This window comes from Chenopodium quinoa, unplaced genomic scaffold (assembly GCF_001683475.1).
Source record: "Chenopodium quinoa cultivar QQ74 unplaced genomic scaffold, ASM168347v1, whole genome shotgun sequence".
NCBI lineage: Eukaryota > Viridiplantae > Streptophyta > Magnoliopsida > Caryophyllales > Amaranthaceae > Chenopodium > Chenopodium quinoa.
In genome coordinates, this window is record NW_018744092.1 from 1,069,907 (window position 1) to 1,094,855 (window position 24,949).

Here is a 24,949-nt window from a genome sequence, read left to right on the forward strand (position 1 = left end):
ACTATGAATTTGAAAGACAAGTACACTCTACAACTATGAAAGTAATAATTTTTAAGTATACATGGAGGGAAGGAAAGGTTTCCAGCCACACTCTTGAACTGTGAGATGGGTTTTCTTCGAAGGGAGCTTATCCATTGAAGGTGGATTAATGGAAGGTGATATTGATTATTGAAGAGCTAAATCCGCCGTGAAAGTCGTGGTTTTGAGCTTCGTAGACTGAGCTTGTTCTTACAGTGTTTGGGAGATGACAACAAAGATTATTATCTAGTGTGAATGTGTGATTTCTCCCTCCCAAATGATTTTTTGTGAAACAGTCCGTCTTGTGTGTGGTTGGTCATACCTAGGAGTGTTAGAAAAAATCCCGACCCGGTTGTCCCGTCCCGATTTCCTGACGACCCACAAAAAACCCGACGGAAAATTTTCAAAATTTTCTGTTTTTTCGGGTCGGGTACCCATCCCGGTAAAATAGCACTTTCGTGGCCGGGACATGGGACAAGCTTTGCAATTATCGGGTACCTGGATACCCGTTTAAAAAAAAAAAAAATCAAAAATTCAAAAACCCGAATACCCATTACCCACCCACACCCTATCTTCTTCTCTTTCTTTTTCAGCCCCATCCTCCTCTTTCTCTCTCCTCTCCTCTCTGCTATCTCTTTCCTCCTTTTCAGTAAAATCATGTTGCTTTCCTTTTCTCCTCTCCTCCCTTCTTTCTCTTTCCTCTGTTCTTTATCACGCCTCTCTCTTTCTCCTCTTTTTTTCTCTTTCTTTCGATTTTCATGGTCAAAACGAAGGTTTTCCTCACAAAATTCGCGAAAATTGGCCAAAACGAAGGTTTTAATGATTAAATTCGACCATGAAAACTCTAGATCTAGAGCTTTCATGGTCGAATTTGACCGTTTTAAACCAAATCCGAGGTGAAATTCAAGGCAATTTTCGGTTTAAAAGGTATGCTTTCTTGTTTTTAATTTTCTTTCTTTTTTTTGAATTTTTAATAAATCCATTTATATGATATGATTTCTGGTAATTATCGTGCTTTTTATGGTAAATTTCATTATTTTTGGTTAAATTTTGGTGGTGGTGATTTCGGTTTGGTGTGGGTGGGGTTTGGTTGGGTTGGTTTCAATTGTGGGTTGTGGGTGGTGGCTATCGGTGGTGTTGGGTTGTCGGTTCGTTGTGGGTTTGGGGTTTCGGTGGTGTAAAGAAAACCCCATGCCTCCTTTCAGAATCATCAATAATTACAAAATGATATGGTGGCTATCGGTGGTGTAAAGCATGTTTCCGAAAGGAGGCATGGGGTTTTTCTTTTATTGATGTTCCGGAAAATAACATTACAAAATGATATGGTGGCTATCAGTGGTGTAAAGCATGTTTCCGAAAGGAGGCATGGGGTTTTTCTTTTATTGATGTTCCGGAGTGGAGCATGTGGAGACAACCTTGTCTATTGCTTAATCCAATCAATAAATAGAATGAAATGAATGATTATTTGTGTTAAGTGAAGTCTTAGTAATGTTAACAGTTGAGGTGTGTGTTTGAGTCAATAATTAAATTGTGCGTGCTGATTGATTTTTAGTAACATGTTAGGGATTCTTTGTTATAATTCATAGCTTGTATGTACTCAGCATTGCTGATTGCGTGCTTTTGTGTGTCTTTTTCTTGGTCATGACCTTCGCCTTTTCAATAACCCTGTAATGATCCAATTTTTACACTTGTATTATTGAGGAGCAGATTAATCACAAGTTTATACATAATCAGAACTTGCATCAATGTGGTGGAATTTTGAGTGGAGTGTTGGATATTTCCACAGTATATTTCATTTCATAAGTTTGGATTTATTTAACTCTGGTTTAATTTATTTACTACTTTTATTGGGTTTTGAATAAGGGCCTTAATGGTTCCAACTTGTAAGACTAAATTTGGTTTTGATTATTGATTTTGAAACTTATTTATAACTAAGTTTGTTTTCTACTGCTAAATTCTGAACTAGCCTTAACATTTGAACACGTGGCGATAACACGTCAGTAATTCTCTTGTATTTTATTAAATGTACCTACAAGTTTAAAGAGAGAATTATTGGGGTGTTACAAGATTTCATTAATAACTAACTCGATCTATTCCAAAAAAATTTAAAAATGTACCAAAAAAAAATAAAAACCCCTCATCACAAGTACATAACACCTTATAATTACGAGTAATTAAAATTCCTAAGAATTTAAAAATTCCTTAAAAATATACAATATTCTTAATCATTTGGGTGAAAATACTCATGTAGCCTTCTAGATACTTACCGTGATTATAAAATCCTCGTCAGACAAGAAATTAAACACGGTATAGAAAAATCACCACCACAAGGATGAAATCTAATTATTAAAAGCAGTTAAATGTTTTTGGGGCTTACCGCAGGTAAGCACACTAGTGAAACTCCCTACAAAGATTCACAACTAAAACCTACAAGAAAAGAGATGAAAGAGAGAGAGAAAGAAAAGGGGAAGGGTGAAGGAAAACCCTCTCAAGGAACCTTAGAAGGAAACATAAAACCCTCCCAAGGACCCTAGTCAATTTGTGAATTAGTACCTTAACTAAAAATAAGTTTTTGGCCAGAATTTGTCATTAAGGCACCATTTTTAAAAGCAAAATTAATTCATGGTATTAGTTGATAAAAAAAATTAAAGTACGGTATAGTTCGATAATTATTTTTCGACAATTTTGCCAAACATATTTATCTTCTTATGTATGATTATTAACGGAGGTACATGAATAGTGCAAAAGTCTAAGTGAAATATTATTTTGAAACGAAGGGAGTACTTCAATTCGTATATTTTTAATCTATAGATTTATGAATATATGACACGCTTTGACTTTTATCATTATACCTTTAAGGCTTTAACTTCCAATATTTATATTATGTATCAATAAAAGTTAAAGAATAATACATGTAGTATACACTAAGATAAATCCAATAGCAAAATAATTCAAGTTTATAAATTTCATGTTTAGCAAGGGGTATAAAAGTATTTTCATGTGGACAGTAAGGAGTATTTAACTAATTCGTGTTCGTAGAGCTCTTGGTAGCAGATGGCGATGACATTCATCGTATTGTCGTTATTATCTTCCTCTATTGTTGAATCTTTATCTACCTCCGTTGTTGACGTTTGCGAGAAGTTTTATCTTCCTTCATTGTTAAATATCTTCCCAAGCCATGACAAACTCCTACTCTATTGGGGTTAATCATTTCCTTTATTTTCATTTTTTTTTCTTAGGGTTTTCTTTGTGCCGTTGAAAAATCATTTGTTATTGAAAATCTTCATCCATTGTTGACGTTTGCGAGAAGGTGAAGAAACTCTATTTTGAAATTCAATTGCATTTCAGATTTAATTGAGCTTGATGTGGCTTTTCTGATCATCTATGGAAGTGAATTGTTTCCGTGAACGTCGTGAATACAAAGTTGTTAATGCTACTTGTCCTAAAAGGAGATGGGCTTATTTTTGTAATGATGTAACGCAAAAATCAAGACTCCTTATTTACATATATGTTGTACGATAAATGGTCAAAGTTGCGCTAACAGGGCGTTAGGCATGTGGGATTAAGAGTTTAGGGAATAAAGATCGATATAAACTATAAAGAGTAGGATATATATATGCAAATGATAATTCATAAAAATCACCCAGAACTAATCCTCGAGTCCGGATTAGCTCAAAAGGTGAATCGAGTGGAACACAAAAAAAAAAAAAAAAAAAAAAATCAGACTATGTGTTGTTTGGTTGTAAATGGTAGCATGTAATGATGTAAGGAATATATTATAAATTTACAGAAAAAGCCTCACTAATATTTGAGGGTGCCCCAATTTTTTTACCAAGTGTCAAACTCGTAAATAAATCAACAAAAAGTTCAGTCACCATGACATTTTCGTAATTATATCAACAAATTCATATTTAATAAAAAATTGTTTATTTATTTACAGTTTTTCCATTTGATAAAAAAAATTTATTCATCAAGGTGATAAACTTGTATTTTCTCCTAATATGAGGCCAGGGTGCCCTAGTTTATCAAAGACAATATTTTTTTTTCTAATTCACCAAAGTGAAAGATATAAAGTTACTCCATACCTTGTTATAAAAAAGAGATAACAATAGATGAGAGAATAGGTGTGTATCATTCCATATAATAGGAGCTCCTAGACTTAGAATATTCCAAAGAGCATAGGTGGATAATGGGCATTCACCAATATTTCATAACGCTCCCCTTGGATGTCCATTATCAAAGATATTGTGACTTCTTAAAACCTTATTAGGAAAACCCTATTAAAAAAAAAACCCCATAATCTATAACCCTTAAAAGCCAAATTGGTGCAAAATAGGTTCCTCTCACAAAAAATCTCTATTTAAACTTACCTTAAACATAAACTTATGCCTTGTTCGGGAGGTCATGTATAATAGAAATTAATGATTATCAATATTTGACCAAACAACTATTAATAATAATTTGATGACAACACATGATATATATCATCAAATGTCGTTGTCCAATCTTATACAGTATAAATTAGTAATATATAACACATCAAATTCCATACTTGGATATTTCATAATTGACACGATAGTTCTCTTGCGAATACAAATAAATATCACTAATTAACTCTCACATGCTGAGATGTTAATTATATAGTCAAAAATTACTCTTCAAGAGTTTAACAAATAGGCATTATTAGATAAACCTGGCTAAGTAATTCTCACATGCTCATCAAACTTCAGATTGATATGTCAATAATTAAGTTAAAAATACCCTTTAAGAGTTTAAACATATCTAATCTTTTTTAACAAATGCTTTAATCGCACTGTTAGAAGATTAAAGTTTTTTAAAAAACTAATACTTCCTTCGTCTTTTATTTATCGCATCACTTGCCATTTTGGGATGTTTCATATTTATTGCATCATTTTCTTTTTTGGCAACTTTTACCTTATACAATTACTAATTTACCCTTATTCAAAATCATAACTAAAATTTTTCAAAACAATAAAAACATAACTAAAATCAATCAACATCAATTAATTACTACTTTATATCATCAAAATAACATTTATGAAATGCAAAACAAACATCCCAAATCATCTTCTTCGTATTTATCACTGTTTTTTTTTTTTTTTTTTTTTTGAAAACCTGAAAAACAAAAACCCCATTGATAAATAGAATCACCATTGAAGCTTTATGGTTAAAGAAGCAGATCTAGTTTTTGCAAACCAAAATATTTCAGCCACACCCCTCTCTCTCTCTCTCTCTTCCCGCAGCACCCTTCTCTCTCTTCCCGGTTCCTCAAATTTAGCCATTGAAGTTTTTTGGTTGAAGAATCAGATCTTGAGTTTGAAGACCGAAAAAATTAATAACACTCCCCTAAATCGTCCCCCGTTAATTCGATTTACTCCATGGATGTACTAAATTGTGGTTGAAGAACCAGATCTAGGGTTTGAAGACCGAAAAAAAACTATTCACCTAGAAATAGCACCATAAAGGTAATTTTCCAATTGTTATCTTCTTCAATTAAAGCATATAAACGATGTGTTTTGTGGTTTTGTTGTAAATCCGCGAAATGGTACTAGTTTTGTTTCATGCATGTCACTGAATTTTGGGTATATAGGAGTAGTAATTATGAGTACAATGCATTGGTTCTTCTGGCTGTATATAGGTAAATGGTGATGGTGATGGTGATGGTGAATGTGGCTACATATGTGGAGAAAAGTAGTGGTGAATGGTGATGTCAGCCTGCAAATTTTGCTCACTTTTTTAGTTGTTAATTGGTAAATTGTAAATGGGTTTCCCTTAATTTGGGTTACTCTTGAGTTCTCATGATCAACTATAAGATGATTTCGAAGAAAAACAAGAAATTCTCAGCTTAAGTTGAGTATTTGTTGCAAATTTAATGATTATTTTCAACCTGGTTTTAGCATTCTACTGTAATTTTTATTTTCTGCATTTGTATGTCATGTTACTGATGAGTCTATTTTATATATATTTTTTATTCCCCGTCCCACGGTCATATTTGTGCTTATTTGAGCTCTACAGAGCTATTTTTATTACTAATATACGTTTTCTAGTCTTTTTGTAGAGTTGGTATTATTGTGCAGGAATTTGCATATTTATAATAATTCCCGAGCTTATTGAGCCACTACGAAAATATTAGAGTTTGGATCGTATTTTATGACCGTATACTTAAAGCCCAAGATCGAGTTAAAGAAATTTACTTCGGTGATTAAGGGCTCGATACGTGATTACAAATTATTATTACGGACCAATCAAGGAAAGAAATTAGGCGTTGCACGGTCAGGCGAGTGTACTCTAATTGGGCCTAAATTCACGCAGCTTTTGGGTAGTGGATTAGAGTTTTAGTTAGGTTGGGTTTTGTTTTTCTTTTCCTATATAAAAAAGGAGTAGCAGTACATTAGGGGGGGAGTTAGATTAATTATTTAGACTTTAGTTTTGTTTTCCCGCAGCTTTTTTTTCATTCAATGTTTATCCTAGTTTAATTTTTAGTGGTAACTTTCTTTAACATTGGTGATTAGGGGATTTTCCCCGGCACGTGGACCAATTAGGACCTGCCACGTGGATCAATTAGTGTCAGCCACGTGTCACACCAGGAGAGGTCCAACATGGACTAATCAAGCTACGCCATGTGGCCCATAATCTGCCAACCTGGAAAACGGCCAACAAAGGCCCGAATCCCTAGGCAAGCCCAATCAGTCCTAGGTTTTGCCAGAAAACCTAGTATTGGGCACTTACTTCGAGGCTATAAAAGCAGAATGTTTACCTCAAGGAAACATTCATTCACATTCATTCAGAAACAGCCAAACCCACGTGCACACTAATTGCTAAGCGTTAATTGGCGTTAATTACACTCTTCGAGAGCCTACGCTCAGATTTTGAGGCTACCCACCGTAGCCAAATTGATCACTCCTCTCTTCAGAGGAGCCAAATCCCTCTTCTTTCCGCACTTTTACTCCTCATACACGTTCTAGCTTGATCGTTGGAGGCGGAACTCCACCCAACCGGAGTCTCCGTTGTTTTGTAGGTACAGGCGCACGGATCCAGCCCCGGAATTGTAACTCTCTCGCATGACACATAGAAAACCCCGAAACATTTTGGCGCCGTCTGTGGGGAGAGTACTTTCGATATGGCATCACAATCTGTACCACTTCCCAGTGAGAAGCGTCCTATGGACGACCCCCTGGTCTACTCAGATTAGGATACCGACAATGAGTATGAAGTCGAAACTCACACGGCCCCTGACGGGACCTTAAGAGGACGACGTATCCGTCCCACCGAAAGGAGGGAACGGAATGACAACCAGGCTGGTCCCAGTCAACCAGCCGACCCGCCGCCTGATATTCCTCAGGCGGCCGAGGGATCTGCCCCCATCACTAGAAACGAGCTCATGACCCTCATGACAAGTTTCAAAGGGGAGATCCAAGACCTGATCAACAGAAGGGCGCCTGTTCCCGCAAAGGAACAGCCGGCCGGAAGACCCTCCCAATCTGGGAGGACAAAGCCTGTTAAGGATCGAGAGGCGACCCCTTATCCTAGACCTAGGGAGAGGCAAGCGCTAGTGATCGATTTAACTAAGTATCGTTTCCCCTCGCTAGGGAAAAGGAAGCCCATCCGACATATTCAGCCGGATGGATAAAAAAAGACATACTCTGATGCTCGGTTGTTACTCCAGCAGAAGAGAAATGAGCAACTGTCCGAGTCGGCCTCCACATTCGACTTCCAAGACAGTCCCCAGAATACCTCAATGAGATGTTCTAAGTCACACTACGAGGACTGGACTGGCGGCACAGCCTCCTGCTCTGGTTCCCGGAAGTACCATGCGGCCCCGTATGTGTCACCCCAGCATTACATGCAGCCTGCTCCTGTTGGAGGACAGGCGGCAAGGAATGTCCAGCCCTTAGACTAGCAGCTTCGGCTGCTCAAGCTTGGGGAACAGCCTTCCGCTTTCTCCAAAAAGATAACAGAGGCCGCTCAGCCGGCCAAGGTGAAAAATGTGTTGGTAGGGACCTATGATGGCACTACCAAGAAGACCACCTGATGGCATACACCAACCTTATGTACCTTCAAGGGTTGGATGATGCCACATGGTGTAAATGTTTCCCGGCCACCTTGAAGGGCCTTGCCCAACAATGGTTCGGCAACCTGCCAGCTGGGTGTATCAATAATTTCAAGACGCTTGCGCGTCAAACTTCTCTATGAACATCCCTGCGAAAAAGACCACCCTTGACTTGGGGGCCATACAGCAAGGAGATAAGGAAGGACTACGCTCATACATCACGCGGTTCAATCTGATGAGCATTCAGATACAGGGACTGCCTGATGAAGTAGCGTACATAGACTTCTTTAAGGGTCTGAAGGACGGGTCGAGCTTCAAGTTCGACCTCATCAGAAAGAAGGTGATAACCCTCCAAGAAGCAATGATGGAGGCGGACGCCTATATACAGGCGACCGACCTCTGCAATGTTGGAAGATAATCGAACCACAAGAAGTCCGACAAAAGAGATAGCCGACCGCAGCAGTCGGCAAATAAAGAAGAGAAAAAGAGAAAGGAAGTCTGGGTGGCTGACTCTTCTGAGCAGACGTCCTACAAGAAAAAGAAGGAAATCAAAATGTACTCCCCTAAGTACGAATTCAACAAAGATAGCTACTCCATCCTCATGGAGATCAAGGACCTGGTCTCTATTGAGAAGCCGGCAGCCATGAAAAATTCCATCAAGAATCGAAACAAAAATAAGTATTGCCATTACCATGAGGACATTGGCCATGACACCAACGAGTGCTTCAGCCTCAAGCGCTTGTTGGATGTTTGGCGGACAGGGGGGGTACTCAAGTCCTATGTCCTGAAATCCAAGGGTACTCACCAACCCAACCCGGGACAGGCGGCCAAGAAGAGGCCTCATTCTGCTGATAGTTCGGACACTGGTGAGGCGCCGATCTATACTATAGCAGGCGGCTTCGCAGGAGGTGGCCCCACTATCCGGGGCAACAAAGACAACATCAAGCGGCTTCGACCAGGGACGGGCCCTCAAGAGTTCATTTCCTGAAGTTGTCATTACTGAGGAAGACTTGGGAGGAATCAGGGGGCCGCTTGACGACCCCATAGTCATTGAATGCAAGGTGGCCAACCAAAGAGTTGGCCGGATCCTCATTGACACTGGGAGCTCATCTGATCTCATCAGTCACAAGTGCTTGACAAAGCTCAAGTACAAGCCCGAGAGCATGCACCCGGTCTCCCATCCCTTAGTAGGATTAGGAAGAGGGGTCATGCATCTAGTTGGACGGGTGGATCTTCCTATCCTCCTGGGCGAGAATGGGGAGGGTCGTCACATGGTGGTCCGGTTCTTGGTTGTTGAAGAACTGTCGGCCTATAACATGATCTTAGGGCGACCCACCCTTAATGAATCGAAAGTTGTCATCATTCCATCTCTCATGCTTCTCAAGTTCGAGAGGGATGATGGAACAGTCGGCCCTCTTAGGGGAGACCAGAAGATGTCAAAGGAGTGTTACCTCTCTTATATCAAGCCCACTATGGCGGCATCCGGCCCCAGTGGAGAAACTACTGACCTTAAGCAACTTAAGGAAGTCGCGCCTGCCCCAATAGCAGCCGGCAAGAAAAGAAAGGCCAACCAATTGGAGGCTGAAAGAAAAGAAAAACAATAGCAATCATTAGCCGAGGAGCGATCAGATGAATTTCGCCCTCAGCCGGCTGGTGAGCATGTGGACATCGTCCTGGACGACTCTCGCCCTGAGCGAACTGTTAAGGTCGGGACGATTGCTCTTGCTAAACTTGGTGGTGACCTGCACCAACAGTTAAAAGAATTCAAGGATGTATTTGCATTTGAAGTTAATGAGATGCTAGGAATCAGTCCGGATCTAGCTGTACATAAACTTGCCGTGGATCCCAAAAAGAAGTTGGTCAGGCAAAAGAAAAGGAACCACGGTGAAGAACAAAGCCAGGCGGCAGCCGCCGAGGTTAAGAAACTGTTGGACGCGGGATTCATTCGGCAGTGTTATTTACCAGACTGGGTTGCAAATGTTGTACTTGGAAAGAAGTCGAATGGAACCTGGCGCATATGTGTGGACTGCACATACTTGAACAAGGCATGTCCCAAAGATAGTTACCCACTCCCAAAGATCGACAGTCTGGTCGACTCTACAGCCGCCCATGCCTTGATGAGTTTCATGGACGCGTATTCTGTCTTCCGTCAAATACCCATGTGGAAAAAAGATCAAGAGAAGACGGCCTTCGTCACAGATCAGGGGTTGTTCTGCTATACAGTCATGCCGTTTGGATTGAAGAATGCACTTGCCACCTTCTAGAGAATGATTAATACGGTCTTCTTCAATCAGATTGGAAGAAATGTGGAGGCGTACATAGACGATATGATAGTCAAATCTAAACTCCAGATGGACCACCTAGCTGACCTCCGAGAAATATTCACCACACTCAGGCGGCACCAGGTCATGATCAATCCCAAGAAGTGTGTTTTTGGTGTTGAGTCTGGGGAGTTCCTCGGATTTCTGATCAATCAAAGGGGGATAGAGGCTAACCTTGAGAAAATACAGGCAGTCATAGACATGCAGTCGCCCCGCACTGTAAGAGAAGTCCAAAAATTAACAGGTTGTCTGGCGGAATTGGGGAGGTTTCTCAGTCGGTCAGGCGACAAGTGTCTCTACTTCTTTCAAGCTATCAAGAAGAAGACCATGTTTGAGTGGGGGTCGGATGTAGAGGCAGCCTTCCAAAAGTTGAAAGAACACCTGCACTCCTTGCCAAGGCTAGTCAGCCCTTTGCCCAAGGAAGTGTTATACATGTACTTGCCAGTCTCTGATCATGCTGTCAGTGTCGTTCTCCTTGCTGAAAGAGACGTCTGTCAGATTCCGGTCTATTTCATCAGTCACGTCCTGAAGAACACTGAGTTACGGTACCCTATGGTTGAGAAATTTGGTCTTGCCCTCTTCACGACAGTTAAAAAATTGAAACCTTACTTTCTGGCACATTCGGTCGTGGTCTACACTGACCAGCCAATCAAGCGGCCATTGATAACCATGGAGTCGTCAGGCCGAATGATCAAGTGGGCTATCAAGATCAAAAGCCTAGAGATCACTTTTGAGCCAAGGAAAGCAGTGAAGAGGCAAGCATTTGCTGACTTCATAGTGGAATTAACCAGGCCGCCTGATTATGAGAATCTTGAGCAAGTCTGGAAAGTCTATGCGGACGGGAGCTCCACTATGAATGGTTGTGGTGCAGGCGTAATATGTCATTCTCTTGAAGGGGACAGGTACGAGTATGCACTACGGTTTAAGTTCCAAGCCTCAAACAATGAGGCAGAATATGAAGCCCTATTGGCTGGCATCCGCATGTGTAGGGCGGCTGGGGCAAGGAAGATAGCCGCCTGTTCTGATTCACAACTGATCGTAAGCCAATACCATGGTGACTATGAAGCCACACATCCGGCCATGATCAAGTACTTACAGGTGGTGAAACAAGAGGCCGGGACACTAGAAGAGTTTCATTTGAATCAAGTGCCCAGGTCTGAAAATAACCAGGTGGACGCCCTTTCCAAGTTGGCATCATCTGCCTCTTGTGACACACCTAGGACGGTCTTCTGGGAAGTGATAGAGAAAAGAATCATCGAAGAGGAACCAATTGGGATCCTAGACAGAAGCTCAACCTGGATGGATGACATCCGGGCATACTTAACAGACAGCACCCTGCCAGATACCCACCCAGAGGCGGTCCTACTGAAAAAGCGGGCGTCCAACTTTGAAATGCATAAGGGGGAACTCTTCAAGAAGGGGTATCTTCAACCTCTCTTGAAATGTGTCACCCTAGAAAAGGGCCAAGAGGTCCTAGAAGACTTACACTCGGGATTCTGCGCCTCCCATGTAGGCGGTAGGTCCCTTGCACAAAGAGCCAGGCGGCAGGGTTACTTCTGGCCTACCCTAGAAGAAGGTTCGGCAAACTTATCCATCGTCCAGCTACTAATCTGACAGCAATCCATAGCCCCTTACCATTTTCCAAGTGGGGTATGGATATTCAAGGTCCATATACGTCTGCTACAGGCGGACGGAGATACATATTGGTAGCAGTCGACTACTTTACCAAGTGAGTACACTACTAGAAATAGGCCGTTTTCCGAGGGAATCGTTCCGACGGACACAAATTCCGTCGGAAAATCCGAACTTTCCGACGGAAATAGGGTTTGTCAGAACATTCCGTTGGAAAAGATTCATTACGACGGAAAAATCCGTCTGAAATATTGCGACGGAAATTAATTCCCTCGGAATGAAAGGCTTTCGACGGAATATTCCGTCTGAAAGTTAGTTTTCCTACGGAATTTAAATCCGTCGGAATTTTCCTACGGAATATTCCCTCGGAAAACCATTTTCCGACGATAAAAAATCCCTCGGAACTTTATAATATTTAAAAAAAAATCGGAACTTTTTGTTTCTCTTTCTCTTCTCCTCTCCTCTCCTCTTTCTCTCTCTTCTCCTTCCCCTTCCCCTTCGTTTCTCTCTCCTCCTTCCCCTTCTTTCCTCTTTCCTCCTTCTCCTTCCCCTTCCCCTTCGTTTCTATCTCTTCCTCATTTCGTTCCTCTTTCCTCCTTCTCCTTCCCCTTGTTTCTCTCTCCTCCTTCTACTTCCCCTTGTTTCTCTCTCCTCCTTCTACTTCCCCTTCCCCTTCAATTCGTTTTCCTAAGCCACAAACCACCGTGATGCGCAACCACGAACCACCGCCGCCACTACGCAACCACGAACCACGAACCACGAACCAACAAAACACGGTTTTTTAGGTCAAATTCGACCATGAAAACCCTGGATCTAGAGGTTTCATGGTCGAATTTGACCTTTAAAACCCAAATTCAAGCCAAATTAGGGGTTTTGATGGAATTCAAGGTAAGTTTTCTTATTCACTTTCTCTTATTTTTTCGGCATTTTTACTTATTTTTTTTCTTCTGATTTTTCGGTTTTTTCGTTTTTTTCTTTCTGATTTTTGTATATTTTCGTGTTATTTTTTTTTGTTTTTGCCTTTTTTCGTTTTTTTCTTTTTTTTTTGAAGTAAATTTCGTTTCGTTTTTTTCTTCTGATATTTCCTGTTCTTGTTTTTTTTTCGGATTTGTTCGCTTTTTTTTTCTCTAATTTTTCTTTTTTTTTGAGTTTTTTTAATTCTGATTTTGTATTTGATTTTGGATTAGAATTTTTTTTTGTTTTTTGGAATGTGGTTTAGGTGGGTGGGTAGATCTGGGTTTTCGGTGGTGGGGTGGGGATCTGGGTTGTGGTGGGCTGGTGGTGGGGGTGGGCTGGTGTGGTGGGGTGTCTAGGTTTAGGGCTGGTGGTGGGGGTGGGCTGGTGGGGTGTGGTGTCTGGGTAAGTTAGAGTAAGTCAGGGGGTGGGCTGGTGTGGTGTGGTGTCTAGTGGGGTGGGGTGGGCTGGTGGTGGTGGGTAGGGGAGTAAGTCAGGGGGTAGGTTGTGGTGGGTGGGGATATGGGTTGTGGGGCAGGGGGTGGGCTGGTGGTGGGGGTGGTGGGTTTCGCTTTTTTTTTTTTTTCTATTAACTTTTCCGACGAATTTCCGTCGGAATTTTCCGGCCGATTTAAATTCCGCTGGAAATTTTCGACGGACTTTCCGGTACCGAAAAAACTTCTTCCGACGAAAAAATTCCGTCGGAATAGTGTTTTCCAATGGAATTTCCGACGAAAATGGCCGTTTTTTCCAACAAATTGATTTCCGACAACGCGTTCCGACGGAATTCCGTCGGAACCAGCCCTTTCCGACGGATTTATAGGGTGTACCGACGGAACTTTTCCGTCGTAAATAAGGTGTTTTCTAGTAGTGGTAGAGGCAGAAGTGGTCAAGGGCATCAAAACTAAGGATGTTATCTCCTTCATCTGGAGAAACATCATCACACGATTCGGGGTGCCTATGTCCATGGTATTTGATAATGGGGTCAGTTTGAGACGCCTGTTCTCAAGAATTAGCTGGGAGATCAGGATATTTCCTATTATTTCGCATCAGTTAGTCGACCCCAAGCAAACGGCCAGGTACAAGCTTTTAACAAGATTATCTCTAATGGCATCAAAGAGAAGATAGAAAAAGCAGGCGGCCTATGGGCAGATGAACTATCACATGTTCTCTGGGCCATCAGGACGACTGAAAAAGGAGCGCTGGAGAAACCCCATTCCACTTGACCTATGGGGCAGAAGTTGTTGTGCCCATTGAGCACTATGAGCCGACTCTTCGTGTCATGTTGTATGACGAAGAGGCCAATTGGGAATCCATGCGCCTAGCATTGGACTCACTCCCGGAGCGTAGGGGCAATGCAGCCTTACGCCATGAGATCTACCGTCTGAGAATGACGAGAGCTTATAACAAAAGAGTACACAAGCGCCCTCTGAAAATAGGGGACTTTGTACAAAGAAAAATGGAAGCAGTCGGTAGGGTTAATGAGCTAGGAAAGTAAACTTCCAATTATGAAGGTCCCTACCGGATCTATGAAGAGGTCAAAGACGACACCTACCATCTGGAAACACCAAACGGCAGGCCACTGGCCAGAACTTGGAATGTAGACAACTTGAAAAAGTACTACTTCTGAATAATGTAATTGTACAAGAGCTATCAATAAAACTTGCAATTATTTCAATATTTTGTATTGTTATTAGAGGGGCATGTCGCTTGTACATACAGTCGGCTACTCTCCATAATGATTAGCCACCTGTTACAAAACAGACGACTACTTTCCGTTACACAATTAAGTCTAAGGTAACTTAGCACCTACGATCATCATGAACTAAACGAGGCCAATGGCCGGATGACCAGCCCAGGCTCCAAGCCGACTGATCTCATTTAAAAATTAAACTAATACGTCTATCCCAACATCATAGCAGGCGTCCGGCGACATCCCTCCGGATGAAATTCGTCGCAGAGAGCAGCTCCCTTTTGGGTGGAACATTGCTCTATAAACCAAAAACAAACGGCCCAACTGAGTGTCCCCAAGGACAACCTCGCAGTCGTTTTTACACGAGACAAAGATAAACGTAACGCTACCCAAACCAGCGATAGAAAGTTCAAATCTAAGTCGGAAACCGCCTGTCATTACTTGGGATAAATGCAGGCGGCACCCTTTAAGTTAATAGCCAAGCAAAACTTGGCGAATAAAGGGGTCCAGTCGGCTTATATCGCCTGATTCCTCTACTACTCAAACTGGAGTGACGGAGACTGAGTAACCCCAAGGTTAACTCATAGTCACTCTCTCAGCCTAGTGCGAAACCTAAAAGGTACGGGAAGTCCGTCTGTTTTTTGGCAAACATAGGTACTCGACCACTACTCCTACTAGGTCTAACCAATACAGGCGTAGCTGCACCCAGGATAGGCGTCCCGTCCACATAAACAGGCGGCCTGCCACCACCAAACTTGGTGATGAGTTACATCGAGTCCTGTAATTTGAGTTAATAGCCAAGAAAAACTTGACGAATAAAGGAGGTCATGTGGCCTCAGCCGCTTGATTCTTCTACTACTCAAAACCAAAGTGGCGGTGACTGATTGACCAAGGTTAACTAGTCGCCCTCCCTAGTTCGGAACCTAAAAGGTATGAGAGGTCTGCCTGTTTTTTGGCAAACAGGGGCACTCGACCACTATTCCAACTAGACCAAATCGAGGTTACCGCCTGTCCCCTTCAAATAGGCGGTATGTCACCAAACTAGGCGGCCTGTCCCTAACCACTCAAGTGGTTATCTTAAATCTAAACAGGCACCCAACCCCTCGGGTGGCGCCCTGAAAAACAAACGGCCAGGCCGACTGTCCACTAGGGCAGGCCCACCACGTTTGTAATGATCAAATGAGATGAGGGTCACTAAGCTAGTTGGCCGTTTGTGAAACAGGTGGCATCCACAGTTACGTGAGTCCGCCTACCATCTGTTGTTGTGCAGGGGCAACTTTACCTTAAGGTTGAGGAACCCTGCTAAGTTCAACACTTATCACCTCAAATTAAAACGAGAGCAGACCGCCTGCTTCTGTAGAACTAGACGGCACCCAGCTACTACTACTACTAAGCGGTTGTTATCCAAAATGTTTGATCCACCAAGCGCCTGTTTTATGCCAATCATGGGGCAAACAACTTTTGTCGATTATCTTAAATCCGCTAAGTACAGAAGAAACAAGTTAAAAGAATTCTCATAATGCTACATGTGCCACAGAGCTCCAGAACAGGCGGCCAAGGTTAAATCAAATGAATAAACCAAGTTCAGAATGCCTACTATCCTATGAGGCCAAAAGACAAAACTCTCGCTGAGGACTGACTGCACTCATGGCCGACTGACCGACTATCTTTCGTCAAAGACGATCAGTCGTCCAGGGGCAACAATAACAGTCGGGTGAATACAAGGTCTACTACACTTGGCAATATTCAAAGGATTCAAATGGCAAAATTTTTTGAAAACATTGCAAGGCTTAAGTAAAGACAACAAGCAAACAAAAACAGTCGGTACGGTGTACAAGCGGCTATTAAAAAGGCGTGCTATACTTAGCACATTCATTTGGCTAAATAAGAAAAACTAAGAAGACGAAAAAAATTTGGCAAGATAGACAAGACGACGAAAACAGTCGCCAGATTCAGATTTAAACAACCGGCCAAAGGCCGGCAAAGTATTCATAAACCCCGACCCCGTGGTCGGGTAAAATGATACAAAAACAAGCGGCACTCAGGCCGAAGAAAAGTTAAAAAATTACACAGCTTAAGCATTGGGAGGAGGGACTTCATCCTCAGCAGGCGCCTAATCAAGCTCAACGTGGGGCGCCTGCTCTTTCAAGATATTCTCCTATTCGGGCTCATTAACAGGCGCCTGCTCCTGGTTGGCTCCTTCCTCTTCATTCTGGACGCCCTCCTCCTCCTCTTCTTCCTCCTCCTCACCAGAGTCGTCAGAAGAATCAGAAGACTCAGCACCCCCCTCTTCGCCGCCTCCTATAATTCGGTCGTTGTACTCTTTTGTACAGGCGGCGAACTAGGCCTCCCAACCTTTGCAACTGGAGTCAGGGTAGAGAACCGCCCAAGTCATCTTCATGATGGCGCTACAGTCGTCCATCATGTCTTTAACAAGGGCCGCCTTCTCCTCGTCAGCCCGAGACTTGAATTTTTTCGGACAACTGAGTCTCCTGATTAGCCAGACGCTGCTTCAGCCTAACATTCTAGTTCTTCAGGTTTTCCGCCTCCTTTTCGGCATCTTGGAGGGATTCAACCTTGGCCTGAAGGTCCTTGACTTGTTGATCCAGTTCAAGGACCCGCTTCTTGGCAGCCTCCAGCTCAGACTTGACTTGCTGGTTTGCAGTCGCCTGCGCATACAAGATATCAGTCATCAGAACTTCGTTTTGAAAAATGGAAAACATAGCCTTGTCTATGGTGGAGGCAGCATAGTCCTTTGCAGCCTTTACCTCTTTAGCCTTCTCCAGGAGGGGCTTGCGGAGGTCGTGTACCCTTAGCATTGACTGTAGACGCCAAAACAAGAAATGATCAAAAAGCAGTCGCCCAAATTGAAGAAATGTACAATAAAAAGTGTCAAAGTATACCTCGGTCAGAAGGACGAGGATGCCATCCAGGTTAAGGGTGCCGAAACCCCTAACCGACTCCCTGTCCTCAAGGGAGACGGCACGAAGCATGTTCTTGGCCATCTGTTGGATGTCAGGCCGTTGGGGGAAGCCTGCATAGATAATAGTATTCAGAAAATCACACAAACACAGTAAATAGGCCAACTAATCTAGAGATGATTTGAAATGTATTTGGGGTGAAGTATTGATTTATTTATTCATTGCTTTGCTTAGGGACAAGCAAAGGTTTAGCTTGGGGGAGTTTGATGAGTCTATTTTATATATATTTTTATTCCTCGTCCCACGGTCATATTTGTGCTTGTTTGAGCTCTACAGAGCTATTTTTATTACTAATATACGTTTTCTAGTCTTTTTGTAGAGTTGGTATTATTTTGCAGGAATTTGCATATTTATAATAATTCCCGAGCTTATTGAGCCACTACGAAAATATTAGAGTTTGGATCGTATTTTATGACCGTATACTTAAAGCCCAAGATCGAGTTAAAGAAATTTACTTCGGTAATTAAGGGCTCGATACGTGCAAATTATTATTACGGACCAATCAAGGAAAGAAATTAAGCGTTGCACGGTCAGGCGAGTGTACTCTAATTGGGCCTAAATTTACGCAGCTTTTGGGTAGTGGATTAGAGTTTTAGTTAGGTTGGGTTTTGTTTTTCTTTTCCTATATAAAAAAGGAGTAGCAGTACATTAGGGGAATAGGGGGGGAGTTAGATTAATTATTTAGACTTTAGTTTTGTTTTCCCGCAGCTTTTTTTTCATTCATTGTTTATCCTAGTTTATTTTTTAGTGGTAACTTTCTTTAACATTGGTATTAGTTTTGTTGAGCTTTCTTTAATATACGTTTTCTTTTAGTTAGCTTTTTAGTTTTGTTCTTCGGTTAGAAATTAAGAATTCCTTTTAATGCTTTTACTGTTGCTTGTTCATGCTAACGCGATTGCAATTTTTACGCTTTCAATGATTATTGATTTTTCCTTCGTTTTAATTTAATTGTTTTCTTTAATCTCATATTCTTGTTTTTATTATGTTTAATTTAATTGCTTTTTTTAGTTTAGATTTAATTATGCACGAATAATTTCATTCTAGGGTTTGTGGGGATCCATGAAAAATATGAAGGGGTAATTTATTATTGTCAATTGTTAATGATTGATTGATTTCCTATTGATTGATTTAATGCTATGCAATTAGATTAGGCCTGGTTTAATTGTATGAGTTACGCAATATTGATTCGAGATTCGAGAGAAGAGAATTGATGTTTAGGCTTAGTTTCAATAGGCAGGTTAATTTATAAATGGTTAAGTCAAGATTCGAGAGATGCGATTTAATACCGGTAGATTAATTCTGTGATTATAATACGTAGCGAAAGCCCTTTATAATTTGATTAATTTATGCATTGATGATTGATCGTTGTGTTTTACCCTGAAATATTATTTATTGGTGAACCTATGACCCTAGAGCTTTTTATTATTGATTATTCCCTTAATTTAATTATAGCCTATAGTATAATTCTCACCATTCTTACTTATTTCGTGATAATTTAGATTATAATAATTTATTAGGAATAAAAGAGCATTGTTTTCCTGTGGATTCGACCCTACTTCCCTATCTATTTTAGTTAGTGGTTTTAGTAATTTCTTTTGATTAGGTGATATGACTTTAGCCTGTCAATTACCAAGGCTTATTGGGGCCTTATGGCCGTTCGAGGTATTCAGTCTTCAACGTGACATGGATATTTTGTATATCGTGTTTCACAAGTTTGTGCCAAAGCTTAATGGCGTCTTGGGGATATACAAGTATACAACTTTATATGGACATCTAGGTTCTCAATAGTTGTTTAACTGAGATTTTACATTTTTTGCATGTTATTGTTGTTGAATGCGGTGGTTAAGCATCATGCCATTGTCCGGTTTTCTGACATTTGGTATAAGCAGAAAGAGTGTGTGTAACACGAGTTAGATTTCTATTCCTAATTACATTGAATTACATAATTAAACAACCACTAATTAAATTCTAGAATTTTGACTTTCAAAAAATTAGAAGAATAAAACATGACTAGAAATACTCCGAATTAGGCTCAAACTCAAAAAATAGTGTGAAACAACGGAAATTAAAAGGTACCCATCAAAACAAGGTACCATGATTACAATATTCATACCAAAATTAAACAAGGTACCATGATTACAATATTCATACTTATACCACTTACATTAGTATCTACAAATTCACATGCATATGTTCTAAACATTACTGACATGCATGTACAAAAAATTTATAGCCCCCTAACTATTAATGTTTCCAAAAAAATAACCTGATTTTAATTTACAACCTCCCAAAAAAATGCAACTGTTTTCAATTCTAAACATTCTTCCACTTTTAAAGCTCTCAAAATGTAGTTGTCTTCAATGTTAATCTTAAATCCTTTGAGACATATTGTGTTCATTACTATCTTCTTGGGTATTATTGACATCAGTATGTCCCTCATCAATGAAACTTTGACCTTGAAGCATCATATCCGATGGTACTTCAATTTGAACGGGCAATTGTCCCATTCTTTCTAACCTTCTCTTTCCCTTGTGAGGGTTTTTGTAATCATTTCCGCCATTGACTTGAAGTATTTCAAGCATACAGTATTGCATGTGCAACCAAGTGTAATTCAAAGACTTCGGATCATATGCATTGTATGCATTTTCAATTGCCTGTAGTAATTCTTCAAAAGTTCTTGCAAATTCCATGTATTGTATTGTATTGATTGAATTGCTCTAAAAAAACCCAAATCAAGAATGCTTAGGTCTGGGCTTTGAGCTGGCTGGTTTATGAGCTTGTTGTTGAAACCATCCTTTGTTGCAACTTCTACAAATTCTGTATCATTTGGACTAATGTGGGGTCTAGCATTATCTTGCTGTATCCATATTTCCTTGCAAGCTCCAAACGGCCACTTTGATCTGATTGTTGGAAGCATTTTTTCAATTAACACGGATCTGATAATATATTTAGTTATCGATTGTAAAGCCTTTGTATCAACCGTGCCTGCAGCTCTGTTCTTTGAATTTTTCTTTGCTACTACTTGTTCTGTGAAAGGAAATACACCAATTTTGCCATCCCAAAATATTTCTCCAACACTACAAATAGGTGGCCTAGTTGTCCCAGCCATAACCATTACCTTTTCCATGAATGTTTTGCTTTGCGTTGCTTTTGTATGGGTCATCCTCCCGTGGGAAAAGATAAAATCTCTGAGTCTTATCACTCATAAAAACCAGTGTTCATCAATATGCACCATGTTATACATTGCACTGAACTTAGGAAGTTCATTAACAATTCCTGGAATGATACTATTAATGATAAATTGCACTCTTTTAACTTTATGGTGATGCTTAAGTGATGGTTTTATGCTGTTTGTATGTGCCCTTAGAATGCCAGTCCTTAGCAACTCTTTTAACATTGAAGACAACTACATTTTGAGAGCTTTAAAAGTGGAAGAATGTTTAGAATTGAAAACAGTTGCATTTTTTTGGGAGGTTGTAAATTAAAATCAGGTTATTTTTTTGGAAACATTAATAGTTAGGGGGCTGTAAATTTTTTATACATGCATGACAGTAATGTTTAGAACATATGCATGTGAATTGGTAGATACTAATGTAAGTGGTATAGGTATGAATACTGTAATCATGGTACCTTGTTTTGGTATGAATATTGTAATCATGGTACATTGTTTTGATGGGTACCTTTTAATTTCTGTTGTTTCACACTATTTTTTGAGTTTTGAGCCTAATTCATAGTATTTCTAGTCATTTTTTATTCTTCTAATTTTTTGAAAGTCAAAATTCTAGAATTTAATTACTGGTTGTTTAATTATGTAATTCAATGTAATTAAGAATAGAAATCTAACTCGTGTTACACACACTCTTTCTGCTTATACCAAATATCAGAAAACCGGACAATGGCATGATGCTTAACCACCGCATTCAACAACAAAACATGCAAAAATGTAAAATCTCAGTCAAACAACTATTGAGAACCTAGATGTCCATATAAAGTTGCATACTTGTATATCCCCAAGGCCCCAATAAGCCTTGGCACAAACTTATGAAACATGATATACAAAATATCCATATCACGTTGAAGACTGAATACCCCGGACGGCCACAAGGCCCCAATAAGCCTTGATAACATGACATACAAATGCATAAAATAAAAATTATAGTAGAATGCTAAAACCAGGTTGAAAATAATCATTAAATTTGCAACAAATACTCAACTTAAGCTGAAAATTTCTTGTTTTTCTTCGGAATCATCTTATAGTTGATCATGAGAACTCAAGAGTAACCCAAATTAAGGGAAACCCATTTACAATTTACCAAATAACAACTAAAAAAGTCAGCAAAATTTGCAGGTTGACATCACCATTCACCACTACTTTTCTAAAAGGAATGGTGTCCTTCCAACAAGTGTATTATTCCGATAGAGGGTTCAGAATTATCGGAAAGCTAATTCTTCAGTAAGGTCAAGTGATCGGAATGCCTACGTGGAGGCCACTTCCAATCAGTAATGTTTATGTGTAATTAATATTACAGCTTAATCTTGACTGAACCCTTCGTGTCACACCCCAATCGAGTAAACGACCCGAGTTGACGAATCAATCCGAAGGATTAGATAAGTCATTAGAGTATTACGAACAAAGACGTCGGATATCGAGCTTAGAGCGTCAAGACCAAGCATCGCAAGTCGAGTCGAATTTAGAATTCGACGAGACGAGAAATCAAGCAAGCGACAAGTACGAGCCAAGCCGTAACATCGCATTGGTCTAGCCATGCGAGTGCTAGGCTAGACGAGGTCCTAAACCGCATGCGTGCTAGCGTGCCTAGCATTGTCTAGCACATGCACATCGCACAGCACGAGCATCGCAAGATGCGTGCCATGTGTGTGTGTGTTGTGGCTAGGCATGCATGGCTAGGCGTGCTTGCTAGCATAGTAGCACCAGCCGCATCATCGCTAGCATCGCAGCATGTAAGCTCGCTGGGATGTGCTTGCTAGTGAGCAGCACCAAGCATTAGCATCGCTGCATCGCTGTAGCGTGTGTGCTGGGTGGGCAGTGCATGCTAGCGTAGCAGCACCAAGCACCACGCCACACGCACCAAGAAACAACTCGCATCAAGCAGCAGCAGCAGCATCGTATGCATGGCTGTGTGCGTGCTGGCTGGCTGGGCTACCCAGCCTTGGTGCTAGGTGCCAGCTTGTAGCCTTGGCAGCCAAGGCAGGTTGCCAGCCAGCCAAGTGGCGAGTGCAACTCGGTTTTGTGTGGGGACCGATTTCAAGGCCTTGCTTGGTGAGAAAGGGGTTTGGTCCCCCCCTTTTGAATGGTCCTCACCTTCTCTCTCTCTCCATGTGACACTTGGAGCTTGTTGATTGCTTGGCATTTCATTTTGTTTTTGACTAAAATAAAATGAGGGAAAAATTCAAATCTCCCACATTGATGGAGAATTAGAGATCAAGGATCCATTCCCTATAAATACCCAACTTTTGGGTTTGGGAAAAATCACTTGAGTTGAACTCAATAAGGCATCTCCCTATAGGTGAGAAAACCTTTAAGTTTGTAATACTCTAGTCTTTTCTTGGTCTAGCCCTGACTAACCTTCGGGGTAGAGGCCGTTTGGGTCGGGTCTCGAGGGTGGACTCCGTCGGAGGCTCTCGCGCTTGCGGAGCTAAGGCTTTGAAGTCCAGCTCTATAGGAGCGAAGCACGCGTCAAGGGTAAGAATGTCTTTTCTCTTTGTCTCTCTTATGTTGTTAATTATGTGATTGCATGTTTAGTTGCTTTAATTAGTGAGCGGGTCTTGGGCGGGTTTCTCTTCCGCGTAGCGTTGGACGCTACGAAACCCAACATTTTCTCCACATATATAGCCACATTCACCATCACCATCACCATCACCATTCACCTATATACAGCCAGAAGAACCAATGCATTGTACTCATAATTACTACACCTATATACCCAAAATTCAGTGACATGCATGAAACAAAACTAATACCATTTCGCGGATTTACAATAAAACCACAAAATACATCGTTTATATGCTTTAATTGAAGAAGATAATAGTTGGAAAATTACCTTTATGGTGCGATTTCTGGGTGAATAGTATTTTTTCGGTCTTCAAACCCTAGATCTGGTTCTTCAACCACAATTCAGTACATCCATGGAGTAAATCGAATTAATGGGGGACGATTTAAGGGAGTGTTATTAATTTTTTCGGTCTTCAAACTCAAGATCTGATTCTTCAACCAAAAACCTTCAATGGCTAAATTTGAAGAACCGCGAAGAGAGAGAGGAGAGGGATGCTGCGGGAAGAGAGAGAGAGAGGGGTGCGGCTGAAATATTTTGGTTTGCAAAAACTAGATCTGCTTCTTCAACCATAAAGCTTCAATGGTGATTCTATTTATCAATGGGGTTTTTGTTTTTCAGGTTTTCAAAAAAAAAAAAAAAAAAAAACAGTGATAAATACGAAGAAGATGATTTGGGATGTTTGTTTTTCATTTCATAAATGTTATTTTGATGATATAAAGTAGTAATTAATTGATGTTGATTGATTTTAGTTATGTTTTTATTGTTTTGAAAAATTTTAGTTATGATTTTGAATAAGGGTAAATTAGTAATTGTATAAGGTAAAAGTTGCCAAAAAAGAAAATGATGCAATAAATATGAAACATCCCAAAATGGCAAGTGATGCGATAAATAAAAGACGAAGGAAGTATAATCTTTTCATTTTGATCATATTATTCTCATATAGAGAAGATGCTAGTAGAATGTGCAAATTTTAAATGGGACCTACCCTTAGCCTTTGCAAATTATTTCTCTTAAAGTACATACTTGCACACCAAAACATCATCACTTGCAAATTGCAATGCAAAAAGTACTCTCTAAATTCTAAATGTATATGTTTTCACAAGTACAGTATACTATTTTGCATCAAATTAATAAATATATTTCTTATATGATATGTAAATTCAATGGCGGATCCGAAAAATTAAAAATGGGGATTCCAATATAAGATCAAATCGACCAATTATAGAAATCAAAGTTCTGTACCATAGTTCAATTTACTATTTGAATTACAACCTACAAATTCATTTTCCACATTCTAACATTTCACAACTCAGCATATTTTTTTAATAATTACTATATATACAATCTATGCTTTACCTATTGATTAAAATTTATAATCATTTGCAAAGTAATAATCATATTTGTAATGTACATGGTAGTTAGCAAGTAAAACAAATCCAAAAATCATAATTGTGTCACAAAACACAATTATTTATTTTTGAATT